Source organism: Parasteatoda tepidariorum, chromosome 4, assembly GCF_043381705.1.
Source record: "Parasteatoda tepidariorum isolate YZ-2023 chromosome 4, CAS_Ptep_4.0, whole genome shotgun sequence".
NCBI lineage: Eukaryota > Metazoa > Arthropoda > Arachnida > Araneae > Theridiidae > Parasteatoda > Parasteatoda tepidariorum.
The window spans coordinates 65,037,565-65,046,855 of NC_092207.1; the positions used below are offsets into that span (position 1 = coordinate 65,037,565).

General features: G+C 29.9%; 1 long non-coding RNA gene across 1 annotated transcript; it reads right to left on the bottom strand.

The window, feature by feature from the left end:
• Positions 1 to 775: 775 nt before the first annotated feature.
• LOC107455499 (uncharacterized) lies at positions 776 to 6,645 on the bottom strand. The gene is made up of 3 exons (XR_001585589.3): positions 6,504 to 6,645; positions 3,583 to 3,771; positions 776 to 877 (listed from the first exon to the last, which is right to left on the bottom strand). It is a non-coding gene; the product is annotated as an uncharacterized lncRNA (long non-coding RNA).
• Between the last annotated feature and the right edge of the window lie 2,646 nt (positions 6,646 to 9,291).

Consider the following 9,291-nt stretch of genomic DNA (forward strand, 5'->3'; position numbering starts at 1 on the left):
GTAAGAATTTGAGTTAATTTTAAGTATATAAAAAATTTCCTGCACTTCAACTGCTGAAAACTAGGTGGAAAACTCTTTCAGTCCCCACAGCACTTATAAATTATTTTTTGACGGATATTTTTCACGGATTTCAAGGTTCGTAAAATAAATGCATAAATAAATAAAAAATTAACTTAATTAATTAATAAATAAATCATTGCATTTTATAAAATATTAATCCATATAACTTCTGTTTGGTTTCAATGGATTAGGCATTAAGGAATACCTAAGAAGAGAACATTTTATTCTAGATATGAAAGCCAGATACGTAAATTAGTACAAATACTAAATTATATACATTTTTCATTAAACATTTAAAATTTTTGTTTTCATTGTCCATCAGCTTTAGATTGATTTCATACAGTTAAGAGAAAAATAGATTAATCGAAAACCTGACTCCACGTGCATTAATAGCTGTTTGCCAGTTCTCCCTTCCTTTTTGTCCTCCCGCAGAAATCCGATGAGTGAGATCCTGTTACGTTTTACTCCTTAGCATAAGGAGAATAGTTAACATTTTGAAATGTATTTCTAAATTATCGTTCTCTGTACCCATGTATTATAAGATTTTAGCTCATTTCCATGCAATACATGTAATAGGGCTCTAAAAATCAGTGAGGACCTTCCTTAGATTTATTTATTATGGAATAACAATCACAAAAATTATTTTATGAAATCTGGAATAAAGATTCCTTAATAAGAATGTGTATAAGACAGAAATATTAAATAAAAACAACAATCAAGGTTACATAAGTTTTTATTTCTCATTTTGAAGCATAAAAATTGTTTCCTTGTTTTCCAATCGTACTTGATTTTCCGGAAAAGACGGCCTATCCTGCAGCTGAAATCGAGAATAGAAATATGTTACACTTGTAAAAATGCTTGTGTTGCAGAAACATTATAAGTTATAAATCGTACAATTGTGTTTTTAAAACTAATCTTAGCTTTTATTTTTTATTTTGAACTATTGAAATTCTATAAGGCAATGAAATCAATACATTGAATAAACGTACGGAACAAAACAACTGTCCTAAGTTTTTCAGTCAGGATGTTACGAGCATTTTTAATATTATTTTTAACCAAATTTTATTTAAAAACATAGACTTTGGGAACCAAACTTTCGAAAAAAAATCCTGCTTTAGATATAAATTGAATCAATTTCAACCACTGAGCCGCTGAGCACTGAAACAAAGAGTATTTTTTTTTATAATGTGTATGCACTATACAGAAAATTGTGCCCATGTATAGAGGGTGAAAAGTGCTCTTGATATTATGCGTGCTGTTTTTGACTTTTATTTTTTGCTAATTTAAATTATTGACCTTGATTTCCCCCTACCTGTCTAAACAAGTGTGGTATCGCCTTTGTTATTAAAAAGACAAATGAATCCATTTCTCGTAATGAATAAGTTTGCTATTACATTTACCGTGTGTGCATTTGTATCACGATTCGTATAATTATATTGCCTGACATACCCAGGCTATATCTAGCAACGAAACTTACAATCAGGAATGCATATTTTACTCTTAAATGCCCTGTTGGGTTAGGTCATGTATGAGTATCATAATTTCAAGAGAATCATTAAGTAAGAATTAAGTAAGCATCATCATGTAAGAGTATCATTAAGAATCTCTAAAATTTCGAAGATCGTGAAGAGATCGAATCGGATGAATAAATGGCCCCTGGGGGGGGGAGGGAGAGGAAAAATTGATTTTATCTAATGAGATCTGATGATGATAAATTATCTAAATAAGGAATTATAAGGCTCTTCGTTAATCAAAAAAAGCTTATGATTTCATATTCAGCTTATGATTCACATATTGTTTTAGATGTAAAAAATTAGCCGAAACACATGCGCGAAACAAAATATTTAATTTAATACTTTTTTGAACTAAATGCATTCTTCTTAATAACACACAACATTTCGTATTACAAAAAACTTAATACTTCTAATTTATACTCCAATTAAGCACGTATAATGTGAATATAATGCTGTTTGGTCATATTTCTTTCGAGATTGATAATAAATACATTCACGCTTTCATTAGCATATAATCGAGTAATTCCATTCTCTTACCATTTTCAGGACAACCAAGTGGCCCTGTCCACGATCTTGTTTAGTGGCAGTTAGCTATTTTATTTTACCTAAACACAATTTTTACAACAATAGAGGCAGCCAGTTGAAATTTAAAAAGGTGATATTACTTTAATAATTTTTGCCAATACTTTAAGAATTTTTCACAATGTGTATATTGCAAGTTTAAGCATACCAAAAGAATAATAAGAATAAGAGAAAGCAAACCTCCAAAAAATATTTTAAAAAAAACTTCATACTAGTGTTTAAATTTCTACTGGTTTCTTAATTTTTTCTTTAATGTTATCTACTATTTTATCAGTTCAGTCTCAAAAAGCTACAAATTTCTGTAAAAATAACTACCGATTCTGAAAATTTCCAAGCTTGGAAATAAGCTGCATCTTTATTATGTATATTTAGTCTACATTTTGTGCTAAGTTAATTTAAAAACTTTTGCAGATTGACACACGATTGCATCGCAAAAAACTTTTTTTCCGAAACTCTAATTCTCACGATTAAGATTATAAATTTTACATTTCATGCATGATCGTATGTTACCAGTACTTTACATTCAAAACTTAACATTTTTGAATTTCATGTTTAGGCTTTAGTAAAAATTTAAAATTCACTTTTCTTTTACCAAAACTTAAGCTATATAGATCCATTCTAATCGGCACAAATAATGTCAAAATTATTACACCAAAAACCTTTTATTTCGATTTTTTTTCTTTCTTCTTATTACACGTAACCACAATGAAACATTTTTTTTCGCTTTGAAATTTTGAAATTTTAAGTAAAGATATTTTCGTGATACATCCTTATAAGCACATGTTGAGAGCGAAAAAAACGAATATTTACGTTCTAGAACTCAATCATAATGGTTCGAAGAAATGACCTCAGATATGCCAGCTAATATTTTAAATTGCAAAATACGCCGAATAGGAAAAAACGTTTTTCAATTCGCTTGAAAAGTTCGAGAAATATGGTGATATACGCAAAATGTAAAATTAACAATAAGGGGTGAAAAATTTCCATTACTTTCCTAACCAAACTATGGAGACCATATTTCCCAGATTGCTGCTACCTCCTACATTTTGGGGGTCAGAGATCTGAATCTGTCGAAAAAAAGGCATGTTTATTCAGAAAAAGAATGTTTTGAGCCTGATTTTGTAACTTAAAATATCGCCTGCACTAGTTATTTAGCATAGTTGAGGTCACCCCCTTGAACCAGGAAAATTGAGAACTAGAAAGTGAAGGTCCGATTGTTAAATTAAAAGTTACTCAGAGTGGTCTATTTTTTTCTTTCACACTATACACAGCCACAAACAACGCTTGCTTTTTAAATGACATAATACGAAACACTTAAATTCATCTATTTGTATCATAAACCACTTATAAAATTTGTTGAAATGATGCTGCTTGGTACAAACTTTCATAACAAAAAGTAAATTTTAATAATGAATGACTATATTACGTTCTATAGGAACACATATTTTGCAACAGCCACATGGTGGATCCCCAGGTCGCTCATTTTCTCTGCAATGCAAAGGTTCGCACGGAAAATCAGGTCCGCATACTATTAAACATCGAGCATTCGCCGCCACCACGTTTATAAGAAGCAAAGCTAACACAACTCTATACATCATTAAGTTAGTAAATAATTCTGAAACAAAGCAATTTTAAATATTTTAGAGTCATTTTTAATTTAAATACTAATAGCAAAACAAATGATAAAAGTAAAAAAGAGTAATTTAACTAACGATTTAAGATCTTATACATAGTTGTAAAATTAAATACTAGTTTCAGTGTCTTTTTTTATTGTACCAAATCTACATAATTTAGATATATAAAATCATTAGTTTTTAACTTATAATTTATAGCAGGAAAAATGCTAGATTTTCGATGTTTTCTTTTTCTTCTTGCTACCTTATCTCTAAAAGTTTGTACACTGAGAAAAAAAAAGGATGATCAAAACTACCAGAATATGGTGAAGATTAATCGATGGAAACACCAAAGATTTCAGTAAATTTTTTGAGGTGTCTTGGTAATGGTTTTCGTGAAAGTAATAATAAAATAAAATTGTTTTATAATATGTGAAAAAATTTAGTAACTGTGGAAAAATTTGGTAATTTTATCATGATAACTTACAGCAAGGCAAGAACAGTTTATATGATTAAATTTACTTTTTAGTTTTGTGATTTTTTACTAAATGCGTGATAATATGAACTATAATTTTTAAAACCAGTATTTCCAGCAAATCATTAACATATGAACGGTAAAATTATTAATTGAAATTTTGAAATATCGTATATTTTGGCTTTATTAAACAGAATTATGGTTGTTTTTGTGAGAAATGTCAATACCACACAGTACGGTAATTTTACCAGAACTTTTCCTCCAAGTATAATAGATTTAAAAAAAATTAAATAATACACATTTCAAAAAATAAGTTAAAAGATGCAAATAAATAATTTCCAAAATACAGACTCGTTTCTCATATATGAATATTCATTCACCATAATAGGAGGATCAGATTTTGAATATGCTAATCAGTTTGAGCAGAAGATATTTTAAATTGTTGTTGTTGTAGTTCAGAGTGACTGCAGCCAGTGATGCTTGACTTCGGTGATCTTATGGGAAATGTGTCTTAACGATCAGTCCACGGTAGGACAGGTATTTTAAGTAAGCACAATTATAAATAAAATACACTTTGAAAAAAGCATATTTTCCCCCCGTGAGATTCAGTTTCTGAAATCTAAAGATAGGGGAATAACAAAAGTTTGGAAAACATGGTCACAATAATCGTGTCCAGTGAAAAATTTGGTCAGCTTGGTGTTAAATACACTTTCTGCGTATTTCGTTATAGCTATGAAATCGCAGAAACGAATCTTCTGTAAGATCAAAACTCTTTTTTTCACGCATAATTTCTCCCAAAAAACAAATCTGTTACGAAATATTATTCATTTCTGAAATGAGTGATAAAATATTAAATTGAAAGATACGCAGATAATTTTATTGTTTTAAACTATGTAATTTTAAAGAAAAAAATCCAAAATTTAACAAGAATCAGTTAAAAATATTCTGAGAAATAATCCAAAACTTATATTGATTTTTTTTAAACTCTATTACATAGATTCTTTTTGAAACATTTAACTTCAATTTTGAGATTTTTAACTTAAAATTGCAATGTTTGAAATAAATCAAATACTAATATCACTTCTTGATAAATTTCACTTACTTTTCACTTCTTGATAAAAAGAAGTTTCTAAAAAATTAAAAATTTCAAAAAATTCGTTTCTTATTAATTTATTTTTAATTTAAAAATTTATAATTGTTAATACATTTCATTGATTTTCCACCAGCAATATGTATTTCTGTTTAAAAATCCTTCATTTACGTGTGTAAGCCTCGTGTTGTACTTCTTCAGAGGTGCTCGAGGAATAATTTTGTTCTTGAAATAATAATAAAAAAAAGATAAAATGCACAAAAAGCAGCTCTTAGGGCTACCAAACTTTATACACTGTTCTCCAGGTTGAAAATTTTACAAGTTTCCGACTTCTCCTTCAAAATATGAAAGGTAAATAATACAAATATACGTTTAAGAAGATGAAGTATGTTTTTATATCTGATTTCGTAACTTTAAATGTCATCCGCACTAATTAATTAGCTTAATTAAGGTTATTATTTTGAACACTCGAGATTGTATGTTGATGCTTGACCATGAAATTGAAAGTTATAAAGGTATTTTGTCTTTTGTTTTGGTAATGGTTGTATTTAGAAGTAAGAAATCAAATACTTGTATTAATAATGAATTATGTATATAATATAATATAATAAAATATAATGTAATATAATATAATATAATGTAATGTAATGTAATGTAATATAATATAATATAATATAATATAATATAATATAATATAATATAATATAATATAATAAAATATAATATAATATAATATAATGTAATNATGGTCTGGCATACCTTCATTCGTTATTTATATTTATCATAATTTTCAATTTTGATTAGTATTTTAACTTAAATTTATCATTTTTTTCCAGTGATATATGGTGACATACTAAATGTGTATTCTTTTGTAAAGACTTCCTTAAAAGTATATAATCAATATGCTGGTAAAAATGGTATTCATCTATAAAATTTTTAATACATTATAATGTTTTGTAATATATTAAAAGTATAATATTTAATGTATTATTAAAAGTAGAATAATAATATTTAATATAATATTTTTATAAATATTATACTCTTATAATAGTTTTCTTTTTACTTCTGCTTGGAAAAAAATAAAAAAATAAAAAATTAAATGTATTCATGCAAAATGTATTCATGCAAATTTAAAATAATGAGTATGCAATAAGAGAAGAAATACTCACCGAAACCGAGAAATATAACTTATTAACCATTTATTTCCACTGCATTTGTATTGCCTTTTCATTATATATAGTTGTCTCATCATATGACACAATTTTGATGGGATTCAAAGATAATAAATTTCCTGTTAAAATGCTCATTTTTATTAGCTGTAGATGAAAAGTTGAGACAAGGGATGTAGTCATCCATGTAGAAATAATAAAGAAAATATATTGAACAGCAGTTGAAGAGTCACGTTTTTAATTTTGAAATGATAGAAAACAAGACTTAGGTTGAGTTTCAATTTACGAGTTAATGAGAAATTGCAGATTCAAATATTTTCGAATGCAGAAATATGGTGTTGTTTCTAATTCCACTTGCCACACGAGCAAGCCTGCTTGTTGAAACTGAGCAAATTTAAGGCAGACTGTGCGTTTCTTGTTTTTCAGTGGCACCATCCTATGGCTAAGAATTCGACTTCAGCCACACACACGTCATAGCCCGTTTTATAGGGCGGAGCAATTCTCACATCCATTCATTCATCCACAGATCGTAACTTTGCCCTGAATCAGAGAACGATTGAACTCCAATCTAGCACCCCCAGAGGTGAGAAATATGTATGTAAATGAAACAAAATTAAGAATAAAATTATTCATTTGAATGTAAACGTTAGAAAATAAATTTAAATTTTTCGCAGATGAAAAAAAAATTGTTTAGTTCTAATGAATGGTGATAAACAACAAGAAAAAAAAAACACTCTTTCTATGATGCTTTTCAAAAAATGAAATATCTTCATCAGTGTTTGTACACAGAACTAAAGTAGAAAACCCATAGATATACAGAAGACTACAAGTGAAAAAGGGAGTTGATCAATAGAAGAGATGGGACTAGTTTGAACAGGATAATCAAGGAAAAAAACCAAGAATGGTTGAAGTTTTCACCTTTTTTACACAAACATGTCTATTAAATTTTTTGCTAATTGGCTTGTTTAAGCTTTAGCTCCTTTCCCTATTCGTTAACCCCTTTCTTTTTCCTTGTTGTAACGCGATCGTACTTTTCTTCTGCATTTCTGTGTTAAAAGCGTAAAAATACAGTTGTCTTCTGTGTTTGAACACTGCTAAAGATTCTTTATATGAGAATCAAAACTATAGTATACGTCTTTATTTGAAACATTTTGTGTTTATTTTATGTTGTTTAACTTTTTTTAAATTTAAGTTTAGTTTACAGTAATGAAATATAACTTGATTCTTTTTCTTACTCAGATGTTATATTCATTCCAGGACTCCTCAATTTGTCATCAGTAAACAACTGCATTAAGTAGCGAAAATTAGGGTGCATTGTCAGTAAAATTAATTTTACCGTAAAATCCATTTTAAACGTAAAAAAACTATAAAATGATTTTTCAATAATGTTTACTTAGTTTGAGTGATGCAGTGATTATATATAGTTCGGCTTTACCCTGTCCCGCCCCCATTTTGGGGCATCCTGGGAATACTGTTAAAGGATCGGTTTAGGCCAGATCCTCCATTCTGTTTTCAAAAAGTCTTTAAAAATCTCTTCAATTCCTTTGTTTAGTTTCTTTTGGTTCCAGCTTCTTTTAATGGTATCAAAGTTGAAATTTCTCTAGAAAAATGTAATTCTTAAATCAACATAAACAGGACAGACAGTAAGTATGTGTGCGATATCTTCATAAGTTTTACAAACGTTGCAGTTCGGGGCAAGTGTTTATATATACATCGAAGAGCCATTACATTATGACCACCCTGCTAATAACATGTAGGACCACTTTTAGCCCTCAAAACTACCAGCACACGCAGTGGCATTGATTCCACAAGATGCTGATAGGTAGCCTGAGGTATCTGGTACCAAACGCTCACCAACTGGTCCTGCAATTCCCTCACATTGCAGAGGGGGTAGCGTGGCAGCACGATCTTGGCTTTCCAAGTAGGACCACAAATGCTCAATTGGATAAAGGTCAGGTGAATTTGGGGGCCAAGACATGACTTGAAAGTCACTGGAATGTTCCTCGACGATTCGACCCTTATGACATGCATAATGCACTATCCTGTTGATAAATAAAGTCCCCCGCTGGAAAAACTGTTGCCATAAATGGGTGAACCTGGTCTGCAACTATGTTCAAGTAGCTTACAGGCGTCAGGGATTGTTCTATGAGGATTANGAATGTTCCTCGACGATTCGACCCTTATGACATGCATAGTGCACTATCCTGTTGGTAAATAAAATCCCCCGCTGGAAAAACTGTTGCCGTAAATGGGTGAACCTGGTCTGCAACTATGTTCAAGTAGCTTACAGGCGTCAGGGATTGTTCTGTGAGGATTATGGGTCCTAATGTGCCCCATGAAAACATTGTTCCTGGGCCAGGAAGCATGAAAAACTGGGCGAGCCCATTGTTATAGATGGTGGGTGGTCATAATGTAATGGCTCTTCGGTGTATACGGTAATTATTAGAGTAAAATTTACGGTATGCTAGATTTTTTGTTCTGTTACATGTTTTGGTAAAAATGGATTTCACGATGAAAATTGCCAAGAGCCGGAACTTTTTAGCGAAATTTTATCCGGAATATTTCACAGTGTACTTGTTTGAAAATTTTTATCATTTTTATCTCCAAGAGAAGAAATGATTGAACAATAAACAAATGAAATATCTCTTTCACACAAAAACAGTGCCACCAGGGACAAAAAATGGATTCGATGGTCCTTAAAGACGTCTCTAGGTCAGAAAAAACTTCAAAGACCCTACAAAGGCCCTATTTCCTCCCCTTCCCCTTCATGAAATTCGTTTACTTTTTT